Source organism: Petromyzon marinus, chromosome 2, assembly GCF_048934315.1.
Source record: "Petromyzon marinus isolate PM22_M1 ecotype Great Lakes invasive population chromosome 2, UKy_Petmar_22M1.pri1.0, whole genome shotgun sequence".
Classification (NCBI taxonomy): Eukaryota; Metazoa; Chordata; class Hyperoartia; order Petromyzontiformes; family Petromyzontidae; genus Petromyzon; species Petromyzon marinus.
Window position 1 is genome coordinate 6,855,945 of NC_133668.1, and position 14,673 is coordinate 6,870,617.

The following is a 14,673-nucleotide window of genomic DNA, read 5'->3' on the forward strand; positions in this document are numbered from 1 at the left end:
CCATACCGCCTCGAATTCCCGTGCCTTACCTTTTAATTTGTAACTGCGGTGCTTCATTGCGGTCAGGGCATATGGGTCCGGTGTTTCCACGAGGGAGGCTAACGGTCCTTCTAATTGACTCGGATAGATTTCCTCGCAACAAACATTTAAGGCTTGGAGTACAGTATACTGTGACTTGGATACTCCCTTTAGTTTTCCGGGCCCCAATGCTTTCTTTAGTGTATAAAATGTAACGGGAAGGTTTGATTCGCATGCATTTTCTAAATCCTCCGATTATTGCTCCACGTGTGTTCCTGTGTGTGAAACAAATCAAAGGTGCGATGTCACGATGATCTCAGGTGCAAGGATCGTGTTTTCACGTGCACAATCGAGTAACGGCATTGGCTGTGAAGGCCCCTTTATTGAAGACAAAACAATCATTCACGTTGGTGTGGGGAATTAAAGTAACAAAATAGAAAAGCAGACAATGTTTCATTCAAGACAATACTTTCTCCTCTATTTTTTTTTTGTGGAGAGACAGCTATATGAAGGAGACTATTGTCTGCTTATCCTTCATTAAAGGGTCAATCGTTATTGTTCTGGTGTGACCATGTCTGATCTGGGCAATGTTATCACCTGATTAACAGGGCCACTGGTATTATGCTTTGCGACCACTCAATTGACTTTATACAAATCGTCTTAAGTTTTGTATAACTTTCTTTAAAATAAAAAGTCAAATCACAACCTTAAATTTTAATCAGCAAATCATCTCGTATCATTTTTCCAAAAGAGCATTCTCTATTAAATGGTTTGAAGGGAATTTTCCAAAAAGCTGCCCCACTGTCCGAATTAAGCATGCGTGGCTGTTTAAAAAATCGGATTAAACATAACAATTACTTGTGTTTTTTAGAGGCTGCCATTTCTTTGCTTACAGTGGCGTTACGATGTTTGGCCCTACATAGCCAGCGACAGCAGATCGTGATGAGCGCAATGAACACGCTTGTCACCAGGACTATGGCTGCCAGCAGAAACGCCGCCACATCAAAGCCGGCCTCCTGGTACCAGGTGAGGTGGTGAGCCGCCACTCGCAGGTGCTCCGCACCGTGCCGCATCACAAACTCCACCCAGAACACTGCCCTGTCCATGGGCTTCTGCGGGTGATCGTGGTGCAGACGCGAGAGCAGTGATGCCTTCTCCTTGTAGCTGCTAAGAAAATCAGACACGGCAAAGGCTGCAGTATCATCCAATTCGCATGACGGTAAAGACCCACCCAGCAACTGCTGTCACACTGAGAGAGTGGTCCGCTGCCACAGGTTGAACAAAATGTACGTTTATGGACACTTGTTAAACGTGACAGTTTTGGTGCATGCTTTGAATCGCCTATTCACGTGGCTGGTGATACATTTTATAACAACAAAAAAATGCATAATTTATTCCAAGTTTAAACCCTGATAGTTAGCCAACATCATATATGTCACTGACACTATTTGTATGCGACAATGCAAACTTCAAAACACGTTTAGAAAATATAAGAGCGTGGAATGGCAGAGTGCTATGGAACTGCACGCTTTTTCTACACAAGCTCCCCACCGGTGCAATATTATTAGCCAATCGCTTGAGACGCACCGACCCACCACCGTACCTCTTGTGTGTGGCGATTGTGGAGATGGACGAGGCGAGAGAGCCAGCGTCGAGGGAGTGAATGTTGAGCACCAGTGCGGCACCCTTGCTTTGCATGCGAGCCAAGTTTTCGAACTGGTCCCCGAAGAGTGGCAGGCCGAGCATGGGGACGCCGTAGCAGATGGCCTCGAAGATGCCGTGCGATCCCCCGTGCGTCACGAATACACGAGTCTTAGCGTGGGCTGTCATCCACCGGCACCATCACAGCCAGACAGGGACAACCTTCGATTAGCACGGTTGGCGATGTACGGTGCGAAAGAAGTAAAACATACAACACACATTTGGATGCTTCTTTGAACGCTTTGTTCATTTATGTTGTGCGTGTTACATAGCTTTGGAACTGGAACATACAGTGGCTTTGGTCAAAATCATGATTTTAGATGTTATACAAACCCTTTTTCTCAGTTTGTGATGGCACGTGAGCTTAAGTGTGATTCGGAGCTGTAACCACACCTGACGTTCGAGTTGGATGCTCTGAGCTATAGCTACACGGAGTAGTAACCGTCTCGTGCTTTGACATGGCCAGGGCATTCCTCTAGCTTATACTACTGTATATTTCTTATTGAGGCTGTCCAAAAATAAAATATCCTCAAAAACTGCAAGTGGAACTAAAAATAGTAATACTTTATTCTGAAGAGAAGAAAAAACTAACTGAAAAGCAAAAGCTAATATAAAATGTAATGAATTAAACTTAACCAAAATAAATGTAAAACGTTGAAAATTGAAAATGCAGCATGCGTATTGTTATGATAGATGTATTGCGATCTCTATTGAAAAACGGAGGTAACTGCATGCAGAACATTTCCGGAATGTGGACGTTGGTACCAAAAGAGAATATTAAGAGAATGTAAATGGCAAAGGCAGCCTTCAACAGCCGACCATGCTCACCGACTGAGAACTGAGCATGAACGCTTGGCCTCAATGCCTCAAGTGCTCCGTGTGGTCGATAGGACCGTATGAATACGAGAGCTGGACACTTGAAAGGGCACCGTTCGGAGGAAAGACACGTTTTGAAATGTGCCCTTTCATAGAAGGACATTGGCAACAGGATGTAGGACGAGAAACGATGAACAAAGAAGTGTTAACAATAACGGTGATGCCAAATGATGTTGGTGGATTTAGCCAGAGGAAGGTGGCATGCTGCGGACAATTAATGCGAGGCTCACATGGAGTCCTATGACTGCCTTCTTCTTGGGAAAATCTCAGGCAAAAGGGCAAGATAAATGTGTAGATGAACATGGTGGGATGACATCAAGGAGTAGACACAGCTCAGAATGGGGAATAGCATGTGAACATGTGCAGTGCTCAGAGGAAGTGCTGATACACGTTGGCTGTGTACCTTGGCACTCGGAGCCGACACTGACGGATGCAATTAGACAAAAGCTGAATACAGATATTGCAACACGCACCTAAGAGGTCCCTCTGTGGTAACCATGACATCACTTTTGTGTTGTTCGAGAGATTTTCGAGAGTTGGTCCTTCATAGCGCCATATAACCTTTGGAGTAAAGCACAAATTAATCGACAGAATATTCACCAATAAACGAGACACTAGTTGTCACGTCACAGGATCTTCTTCCATGTAATCAACTTACATGGTAACACAGAACATACACATCCTTTATGATTATTGGTGATGGGTAAGAAGCTATCGAAATATGCAGTGGACACGTACGGACGATCTGCCCATGGATCGTGGTGATCATGATAATGATGAGGAAACTATCATCTTTCCGTGTACTCGCCCAATTGACCCAAATACGTTCCATTTCATAAACGGACCTAACTATATTCAGTGTGCATATGTTTAAAAAGCATTGCATACCGGTTGAGCTTGATCCACTGCTGCAAGAGTAAGGAAAGACGATGGGTGAGAAGGTAGGAGATTTTTTAAAATCATAGTTATATTGAAATTCTCTGTCCATGTGTGCTCTCTAGGCTATACACAATTACGGGACGTATGTCAACACTCTGGTGGACTACTCTGCATCTTTCACCTCGATGGAATGTCAGCAAACCATACCCATACGGGATCTGGCCAGCAGACAGATATATCTGACAGTCTTGCGTATTAATAATGTGTGTGGCTGGCTGGTAAGGCCAGCCCATGTCCCCCTGATGCAAATGCTGTGGCTAAGAGCCAAACATAGTATTACAAAAAAAAACGCATAAAAAGATAACTTTAAAAGTAACTCAGGAAATCGTAATGTGTAGACTGGTTTGCACCATAGGTTACATATTACACAGCTCAACATAAATTATTATCTGAATTGCATTATAATTAAGGCAATAAAGCAATTGTTTTAGGATTGAGTTATACATTATTTGAGGCAATGCTTCTTCTGACCTCTGAGCCGCCGAGTTGTATAAAATTGTATTTGTTTCCTAAGTGTTGTGCCGAACAGAACGCGTGGGTGACCACTGCATGTGGCTGAAGGCCCCCTTGGGATTTCGCTCGTGTTCTGCATCAACTCCTTCCATACAATATGTAACAGAAACGGTTATATTTATTTTCCAGACCCTGAGAGAGACATTTATGCCACCATCTTCCAACAGCCATCAGTAAAAAAAATACTGACATATATGTATGCATGTTGAACTTCTTTTGCAACCGTACGTAGCCACCCGCACTGATCGGTTGTGTGGGGGAAGGACAACACACTAAACACAAAAAGCAGTTCGAACAAAGATTACTTTTCTATATAGATTGCACAAGGTATCATAAATCATGCAACATGTATTTTGTCAAAGTGGAGTTGGATTCATATGTTTAGAAGCCACGAGAGAGGACCACATATTACTTCAGATATCTACTGTACATGTGATGCGTAATTTCCTTATTACCTTTTGTGGGATTCTGCCCAGGCCCTCTGCAAGAACGTTTGCTATTCTATAAGGAATGGCCGACACTATGGATCCAAATGACACCACGACCACACCATGCTCCTCAGAACTCTGCATAAACTCCTCTAAATCCTGCAGAATAAAAACGCGCCCAAATGGATTAATTAGGCGTTTTGCATTGGCCATCGGGGTGTCAAATCATATTCTCCAGTGTGTAAAAATGTAATTAAAACAAGTTGTATTATATACACCTGTCATCACATTACATTTACATGCAGGTTTAAATGCTAAACCCAGTTTGGCTAGCATGAGCTAGAATTAATTAAATATTCGTCTTTCCCTCACCACGTATTTTTTTTTATCTTCAGAAAATTAACCCTTCAAGCTGTGCCCAAAGTTATTTAAGTTATGTTATCCATATCATCAGAACATCATAATTCTAATTCTTAATAGTTTCAACAAATGCAGGTAAAGAGTGCAAATTGACAGTAACTTTTTACCTGTGGAAGAGGTCTCGCATCATCGGATGTCATACCTCCGACGTTCACCATGTTGGGCATAGTCGGGCGGGGATAGTCAAAGACAAAGTCTGTCCGGTGCAGCCAGATGGACGCATTGCTAAGCAGCTCCATGGCCGTGACGTCCCGACCCAGATGGCGCCTGGCCAGCTCATCAAAGCGTTTCAGAAGGAAGTCAATACACAGGTGATCCTGCTTTAAACCCATAAACATGTTGGTGACCCGCTCGGTGAAACTCATGTGAAGCCTGACATACTTTGGGGAACGTACGACGATGGTGCTGGGCAGTGGGCAGCTTTTAAGTCGATATTGCATGGAATACCACGCATAAGAAATATTGACGGGAGCCCCAGTGCATCAGCTAAAATTGCTCCACATGGATCAATTGGGTCAGCGAGAAGAACCTCGAAGTTATGGGCACGAAGTCGCTGCATCACAGCAACATTGCCGAGTAAGCTGTCACACATTACTGCACACCTCTTATTCATGCTCTCCAAGCTCTTAAAGGTGAATTCTGTAACGCCATCCGTTTCTCTAAATACCACTTCTCGTAAAAACGTGTCTAACAAGTTATGTTTATCAACAAGGGGCACAGGGAAGGTCTCCGAGTCTAGCCCAGGCGTCTCCCCCACCATCAGATTACCGGTCGCGGGCAATGCCACGACCACTCTGTGACCACGCCGAGACACGGCGAGGGACAGGTCACGCAGGCTCATCCAGTGGCTGCCATCAGTTGGGTACACCAGCATGCCACCCACAGCACGGTCACCGTCAGATTTCTCCTGGCCCACGGCCATGTGCATGAAGGCGAGGGTTTGAGCAAAGCTGAAACACCACCGCATGGCCTGGCAAAAACAATACACAATTGATCGAAATACAGTCGTGGTTTAGCTATTGTCTTATTTGTTTTTTTCATTGGTTAATATTTAAGGTAGAAATTGTGATAACTTTAAGGACTACAGATAGGATGAAGCCAAATTTTGATTTTAATTAGATTTTCTGTGGCACTTTTCTCAGAGAGCAGTTTTCTCAGAGTTTATAAATCCAAATCTGCGTTCCAAATCGTATGCATTTTTGGGCAGAGATGTACAGCCTGTAAATTTAGTGTTTTAAGCCTAAATCTGTGGTACACAGTTCCACAACGCGCATTACATACATGACATTTATATTACACATTTAAACACGAGGCAATCACACACACACACACACTACTTATTGGAATGCTATATGTAGACACGAAACAAAAGGTCTACAAGTTAAGGAGTACAGATAATAGTATATACTGTTGTGTAAATTCTTTGTGAAAAATTGGCAGTGAATCTTTATTTCATTAACAATTTACGTAATGTTTCACAAAAAACGATTTGGAACTGGATTGCTACGTGGCAATTTTGCATTTTATCACCTATGGACAATAGTTTATCTTATATTGGTCTCTTTCTGTCTTTCTAACGAGACAGGTTGCGCAAGATTGAGTTGTTGGACGTTTATCTATATGCTATATGGATAACGTATTGTAACTATGTAAAATATTAACTTGAACAACAGACAAAATTTGTAATGGCTCCCTAATTTATACATACAAAAATCACCATTGTAAGTTTTTTCCTTTTTTCCAGAATGTTATGCCTTTACAAATGTAAACTGACCATCTGTGGTAAAATAACAGATGTTGGCAACATAATGAATGAATCAAAACTCTTTGGTCCTTTCGGTAAAGTCACGTAGGTATAAAATAATAATAATAGATCACGACGTTTCGATCGCAACAACAAGCGACCGTCTTCAGGTGACAACAACGACTTCAGGTGAAGACGGCCGCTTGCGTTGCGATCGAAACGTCGTGATTTATTATTTTTTTCTACCTACGTGACTTTACCGAAAGAACCAAAAAGTATGGATTCCTGCAGTCACGAAAGCTTCAAATCAAGATTGAATTAATCAAAGTTAATATTTAGTTAAAAATTAAGCGATGTGTAGCATGACATGTCAGAACCAAGCATTATAAAATATTCATTATGGATGTTATGATTTGTCATTTTGCAGCTATTTTTTACTTTCTGCGTGTCTTTGAAGCCGATACGAGTTATCACATTAGATTCCTACATTATATAAACAAATTATAATTAACATATTCAAAGTTATGTCCTCTGCAAATACGAATACAAGTTTGTGCATTGCCATTTCGGGTTTTTTTTGCACTTTTTAAAATTCCATTGATAAAGATTTGTGTTCATCTGATTCAGTTAAGGATTCAAAAGCTCAGAATAAAATTCAGATATAATTTATTCGGCTATGATGGATTTGTTTAAAGACAACTGAATATATATGAGAGAACTGCATTTCTTATCTTGAAACAGTATACATTATATTTATTGATATTCAAAGTATGTGTTTTTTCTTCTTTGGTTCTTTCGGTAAAGTCACGTAGAATGAGAATAAAATAATAAATTGATAAAATAAAATAACACAATAATATTCTCACGACGTTTCGGCCACAACACAAGCGGCCTTCATCAGGTGAAGGGAGCGAGACTGTCTGGTAGGACAGAATATTATTGTGTTATTTTATTTTATCAATTTATTATTTTATTCTCATTCTACGTGACTTTACCGAAAGAACCAAAGAAGATGAATCATTGCAGTCACGAAAGCTTTAAATCGAAATTTATGTGTTTTTTGTTCAAATTTCCAAAATATAGTATCCATTGCAGTTTTATGAATTAATTCTGTAAAATATAACATATCATGATGGCATATTTTTTGCAACATACATTTTAAATGTGATATTTTAAAACAATTTAGACATTCATGAAGTGCAGAGGATGAAGGCCATTAGTGTTACACATGCAGTTGAGTATTGCACAAGGGTCTCAAAAAAGATTAGTCATGCCATATATCCTCGCGTTATTTCATGCGAAATTCTATGCTTTTGCAAGAGCCACATTTCCAATTGTAGTCTGCTCTTTCAACCATGACAAAAGAATAGATTTTCCCAAACAGTTTTATGCTGATTTTGATATCGGCTTCATGCCGTCAGGTGAAGAGTACATTCGGAGATCTTACGGAGAAGTGCAAGCCTTTGTTAGAGAATGGCCTGCAGAAGCAACTATCACAGAGCTACGCCTGAGATATGTTTAAGTGACCACTGGTGCGCAGAATAGGGGACAGCACTTTATCCATCCGCTCTGCATACGAGCGTAATGGTAATCGCATGACAGTCTAACCGAAATTTTAATTCTCATGTGCTGGAATTTGGTCAAATAACATGCTGAATCAAATTCAGACCATCAACTACAGTTACTACAATGGAGAATCTGGTCCGAGGATAATGACATGTAGACAAAAAGCGAACTTCTAGCACTTGTACGTACTGTTGGAACAGCAACTTAAAGGGTGCAACGATACATCTTAACGGCCTATATACTTTTGATTTCAAGCTTTCGTGACTGCAGGGATTCATATTCTTGGTTCTTTCGGTAAAGTCACGTAGAAGGGAAACAATAAAATAATAAAAATATAAAACACTAAAATTCTCACGACGTTTCGACTGCAACACAAGCAATCATCATCAGGTGTGAAAACCACAGCAAGAAAATATGAAAAAGTGGTGGTTTTTTTAACGTTAGCACCACGTTAGTAGATCCAATGTAAACATATTATTATAGTGTATAAATGATGTGCAATAATCTCGATGAATTTGGAAATGAAAAATGATTGCAGCCGAGGCAATAAAACATTTTTATCAGGAAGACCCAACTTGAGAAAATGCCTTCATCTAAGAAAAACCACACGGATTTATAACTGCTATGAAGCAATCATAACAAAACGGTTTACAACAAAAATAACCCATTCAAACATTCCAACAATGTTCAACTCCCCACAAGAACTACATTTTAGATATCTGTCATAGACTAAACAGATGCTGGGTCCTCACCAGTTTAATAACTGAATGTTCTTGTTTGTTATAAACAATATATCCAACAACAACGCAGCATTAATCCAGGTACTTGGCTTAAATATTCAAAAAATACTTTTCGTACTTACTGCTTATTGTTTTTCTGTAAAGTAACTTAAATGCTCGGACGAGGTAGCAAATCTTGATTTCGGGGACACTGCTTTGCAGAAATTGTGCTCATTCGGAAGCAGAGAAGGCAATGAGTCCAATTAAGAGGAGCGTGACAGAAATGTTATAAACTATCAAAAAACCACGAATGCAGCTACGCTGTGAACACGTTACACAGCGCACCGTTCAGTAGGTGTGCTCCCTTTGGTTAACAAACAAGAAACGCTGGACTTTGACTTGATAAAAAAGTCTACTTTCTAACCAGTTGAATTGCGCAACACTCTACAAGCTTGAAATTATTTTCCAATAAGAGGTGAGGGTGTAAATAAAATGAGTACTGCCTATTCATTGGCCTGGTCAGCTTTTCTAGATTAATTTGTTTAAATTATTATAAGCTATGTCTTTCAAATCTATCCCTCTACATACAACATGAAGTATTTTTTTTGCAAATTCATTCAGCCATAAGGCCTCATGGGAGTGCATAATTTCAGCATACTTGCCTATAATTCAAAAACTATGTTTTACCCGCACTTATTTCGTGAATCGAAAGCAAAATATTATATTGAGAACTCGGAGGCATGGAACCAGAACTCCAGGAGTCCTTCATACGCCGGAATGAACATGAGAGAGCCTTGAGCTGTCTCCTGAGGATGAATGGTGCTTGGATGCTGTTGCTGCGTGTGTGCAGTGGGAAAAAGTTCCAGATGGCTGATGGTGCAGCTACGGAAAAACGTCGCTCAGCCAAACAGTCCCTGGTTCTGGGTGTGAAAGCGAGTCCACACGAGTCGTCCTGCTAAGGGAACATTATTGTTCCATAAACATCGACAAGAACATTTGTAGGGCACGAACACTGTTGTTGACGACCAGTCATTTCTTTCCCGGAGCCCTCCGGCTCTGTCTTCCACCACGTTATCTAACCTACGCCCTTCTCTCCTTCTTCCGTGCCAATCTGTGTTTATCCCCCATTCCCCATTTCCCCCACCTTTCCTTGCCAGTGCCATTCTTCAGTTATTTCTCTCGGGGTGGACCCTTATTATTTTCATGACCCCTACACTCAATTCTGACCGTGTCCCCGAACAAACTCTACAGGTGTAATAAATAAGTTGTTAGATGTACCCCGTAGGACGCGTAGGTTTGCTGTGGTGGTTTGAGTGAGAAGGGTGGAGAGGTGTGGCAGGAGACCTTGATAGCGATTTTTGTACTGGGTCCTTTATTTGATCGGTATCCAGTACCAGCTAATGTAGCATAGCCATGGAAGCCTTATGACTACACCTAATGCTGAGGTCGGTGCGTGACAGGTCGTTTTGAAACCGCTGTAGTTTAAGGTGCTTTGCTGGAATTCGAGAAAGGATGGCGTTATAATAATCAACATCTGGCAGTTTAACACGTAGGTTTTTGGGACCTATATCATCCATAATACAGGTTTTTTTGGGTTAGATCACGTAAATATAAATGTATCATTAAATCCACCACCACCCGACACAGCCAATTAGTAAGGGTAGTCACGTAAACAACACTTCGTTACTAGTGTAGTGAGTCCAACTGAGTCGCAGACGTTGTTTTGGGAGCAACACTATTTATTCAATAAATCAACATAACATAACACACCGTGCACTTGGGTGTTGAATGCTCATCTAGCCACGCTACGGCAGAACTAGACACGGTTCACTATCCCGGCCCGGACCACAAGCTGGGTCCCGGACGGCGTGGCTAGAGGCTTCTTTTTACCTGACGTGGATCTTCATCACCAGAAACACGAAGCAACCCAATTCCCTCACGGGGCCCCCGTTATATCGGCCTGTGGCTGGGGCTGGCGCCGCCCATCGCCCCGCCCACCTTCTAGATCTCTCGAGCTCTTTCCCGAAGTCTCCCCGAGAGCTCTTCTATACCACGTTACCGCCCTGCAGCCCTACTGGTGGCCCCCCTCCAATATCATCCGGTCACGTGTCGGCAAGTCAACCGGCGTATCATGCCCCAATGTAACTCTGGCTGGCTGACACTCTCTCTCGCTTCCTCACCGGGAGCCCGCACCGCACACTGTACGTGGTGCCTCCGCGCTGACCAGCGCTCGCCCAAGCCCCGCTAGGGCTGGTACTACGTCCAGCAAGCGGGCTACACGTAATGCCAACACATTATCCGCCATGGCTTCGTAAGCCCGGCACCACACAGTGACAATCACAGTCACTACACTAGTACAGCACATCGGTGTGTTGGAGAGTAAATTCACAACATTTACAATCTGAGTACGACGTTGCGCCAGTAATTACAACTAGCATCATCAGGTGACAGCCAGATTTGTGGAGAAATCCTCATGTTTCATTTGGCAGTTCAAAATTCAAGCAAGCCTGACTGCTGATAAGACACTGTCTGTCGAAACTGGTCCAGAGTTTGCTAGCATTAAACCAATGCGGCTGAAATTATGAACTGCCAGAATGGCTGATGTAATGTGTTCAAAATATTTTTGTTTATGTTTTATGAAGAGGCACAGATGTATGAAGATGTACTGTTTACTTATTGTGATGCATATATTCTGCACAATGACGCTAATTATGATAGCTATACTTGAACACGTAAATATAATAGTTTTAGATATGTTGGAGAAAGTTGAGTGGTGTTGTATATGCCCCCCTTTCCATATTAATATTAACAAGTAATTTTTCAATACATATACATACATATTTCTATTGTTTTTTTTATTTTAATAATGAATAAAAACACCAAACCAGGCCTCAGCATGGCATGTGGAGGTCATATTGACCTTGACCCACTAACACGATTTTGACGTTCAGAGCCCTCCCAGGGTCAGAGGGAGCAGATAGAGAGCAGAGCGCAGCGGATTGCAAGGGGCTGACGTAAACACAAAGCCAGGGTCACTGGGAGGTTGCGTTAGCCTAGATCTAGTTAAGTCAAAAAAGCTAATTGGTTCTGCATTACTATTAAAGTAACTCAAAGTCGGAATTTAACGACAGGGTAGGCTAAAGTTATTGATCTTCACACCCACTTCAATTGAACCCTGCCACAAGCTACGTCAATGTAACCATCACCCGTCTATTAATTTAATATGAAATGTATTTACATATTTTAAGAATTTCCATATGACTTGACCCGAAGCCTAACAATCAGGTTTTCCTAAGTCAACATGAATGCTCTAATCCACCCATACACAAATAATAAGCCGGGTTAAAGTAAGAGTAGAGAGGAAAATAAATGCAAGCGCACAGCAAAACTGCAACGTAAGCAAAGGGCGATGTTAAACCCAGGATCGGAGAGAAAGGGAGATCGCGGCCGTCTTTGTATCCCCGCAGCGCGGGGTAGGAGTGTGTATACGCTCGGGGAAACACGAGTCAAACGCCACAACGGGAAGCTGATCCAGACCTTGGATTAATACAGAATCATAACTTTGGAACTCTGATGAAATGAAATGTTAACTTAAAACTTTTGAACCATTTCTTTGTGCGTCGGTGAAAGTCGGAGGGAATATCGCCGCTCCGTCCAGGTTGTGCACCCAGACAGAGAGGCGCCTTCGAGACAAGTTATAACATTTGATTGTTTTACTTGTGGGTTTTATGGTAGGAGTATGACAACGGAATATACCGTGGGTGATGCACACAATGACACACACTGACACACGTACGGACACACACACGGACGCAGATACATACGGACAAATCCTGACACAGCAAAAATCGAAAGAAACCCCGCCTTGTGGGCAGGATCCGAGTGAAGAGATTTTTGGGCATAAAAAGAGGATCCTGAGCATTAAAACCTCAGTTCGACCGGAGGGGGTCGGCTCACCAGAGTTCGACCGGGGGGGGGGTTGGCTCACCAGAATTCGACCGGAGGGGGTCGGCTCACCAGAGTTCGACCGGGGGGTCGACTCTTGGGAGACAGTTCGACTCGGAGGAGGTCGGGACGCGAGAGAGTTCGACCAGTGAGTCGGTTCAGGAGCAGTTCAAATCGGGAACGAGAGCAACAGGTCGACAGCCGGCGAGCTGCGGAGCAGGGGGCGGCGAACAGAGGCCAAAGTGGCCCCGTCGCTACCCACTGACGTTGGCAAGACTCGCAGGGTAGTGAGGCGTCACCTAGTGTGACGTTCGAGTTCTCCACACAGAAAGAGGGAGCGTGCTGATGCAGCTCATCCAGCAGGGGAGAGAAACTGCTGTCAGCGAACCAGCACAAGCGTGATCGCGCAGCTCATCCAGCAGTGGAGAGAGGTGTCCACTGAGCAGCACTGAGAGCGATCAAGCAACTCTCCCCCATGGACAGAGGCTGGCTGCTGTGTGGAGGAGGGAACACCGATACGTATGATGCCCCCCACACACCTCACTGCTCTAAAGTACTGATTTAAAGCTTTCGCGACTGCAGTAATTCATATTCTTAGCTCTTTCGGTAAAGTCACGTTGAAAGGAAACAATAAAATAATAAAATATATATGAAACAATAAAAATTCTCACGACGTTTCGACCATAACACAAACGGTCGTCATCAGGTGTTTCGGTTTGCATTAATTTATTTATTTTAAAACGGTGTATTTATTTATTTATTTAAAAAAAAACGTCTGCGCCACGCGCAGCGATTTGCCAGTTTATTTAGAAGGACTAGTCCATCCATGTTCTGAAAAGAGGAGGGGGGAGACGAAAAATTAATGTATGCTGTCTGAAAGCCACTGTAAGCGTGAACAATCAATTAAGACCTGAAATGGTTTATCAAATCTTTCCAATGATTGCTAAGCCAGAATACATCTTCTCGGTTGAAATTGTCTCTGTGCTTGTATATGTGGATAGCCTCATGAACGAATCTCTCATGGAAGCCAGATGGCTTACAAAGAACCTCTGTCTTGGAAAAGTCAATGTCATGTGAGCCTACTGAATTAGAACAATGATCTGCCACGGCCGAGGTGTTGGTCCTACCGTGTTTAAGGTCTGCTTTGTGTTCACGAATGCTGTCCGAGACATGGCGTTTGGTTTCTCCAATGTAACTTCTACCACAGAGACAACTTAGTTTGTAGACACCAGGGTACTGTATGTCCGGAATCACATCTTTTGCAGACGGAACCAGATCACGGATTTTATGTAATGTGTTGAAACAGACCTGGATCTTGTGTTTATTCAAGATATGAATTACTGCAGTCACGAAAGCTTTAAATCAAAATTTAAAACTTTACTTGTCACACATCAGCTAACACAAGCCACATCAAGGGGAAAACAGTGCAATGATTACTGAAGGAAAATAAATAAACGTTTCTCACACACACACAACCACACACACAGTAGCTTGCCAGATAAATACTTTTGTAGTGACTTGTAACGTCACTACCGTGTGGGTCTGTAGACACACATGACGTCACTACGTGTGGATGTGGGAATGACGTCACGGCCGGGTCGGGGAGCCAGGAGGCCGTCGGTCTGTACCACGGGGGTTGTGTGAGGCCGTGGCAATCTGTATGAACCCGGCCGGACACGTGACCGGATCAAGGTGGGGGCCGGGGGCCCCGGGGGGGACCTTGGAGGCCACGTGGCCAGAAGCAGAGCCTTCTCGAGGGTTCTCGAAGGTGGGCGTGGCCTGGGTGTGGCCTGGCCACGCCGAG

At 42.9% G+C, this 14,673-nt stretch overlaps 1 pseudogene; it reads right to left on the reverse strand.

Moving 5' to 3' along the window:
* Positions 1-372: 372 nt before the first annotated feature.
* LOC142927618 (UDP-glucuronosyltransferase 1A5-like) lies at positions 373-9,446 on the reverse strand (annotated as a pseudogene).
* Between the last annotated feature and the right edge of the window lie 5,227 nt (positions 9,447-14,673).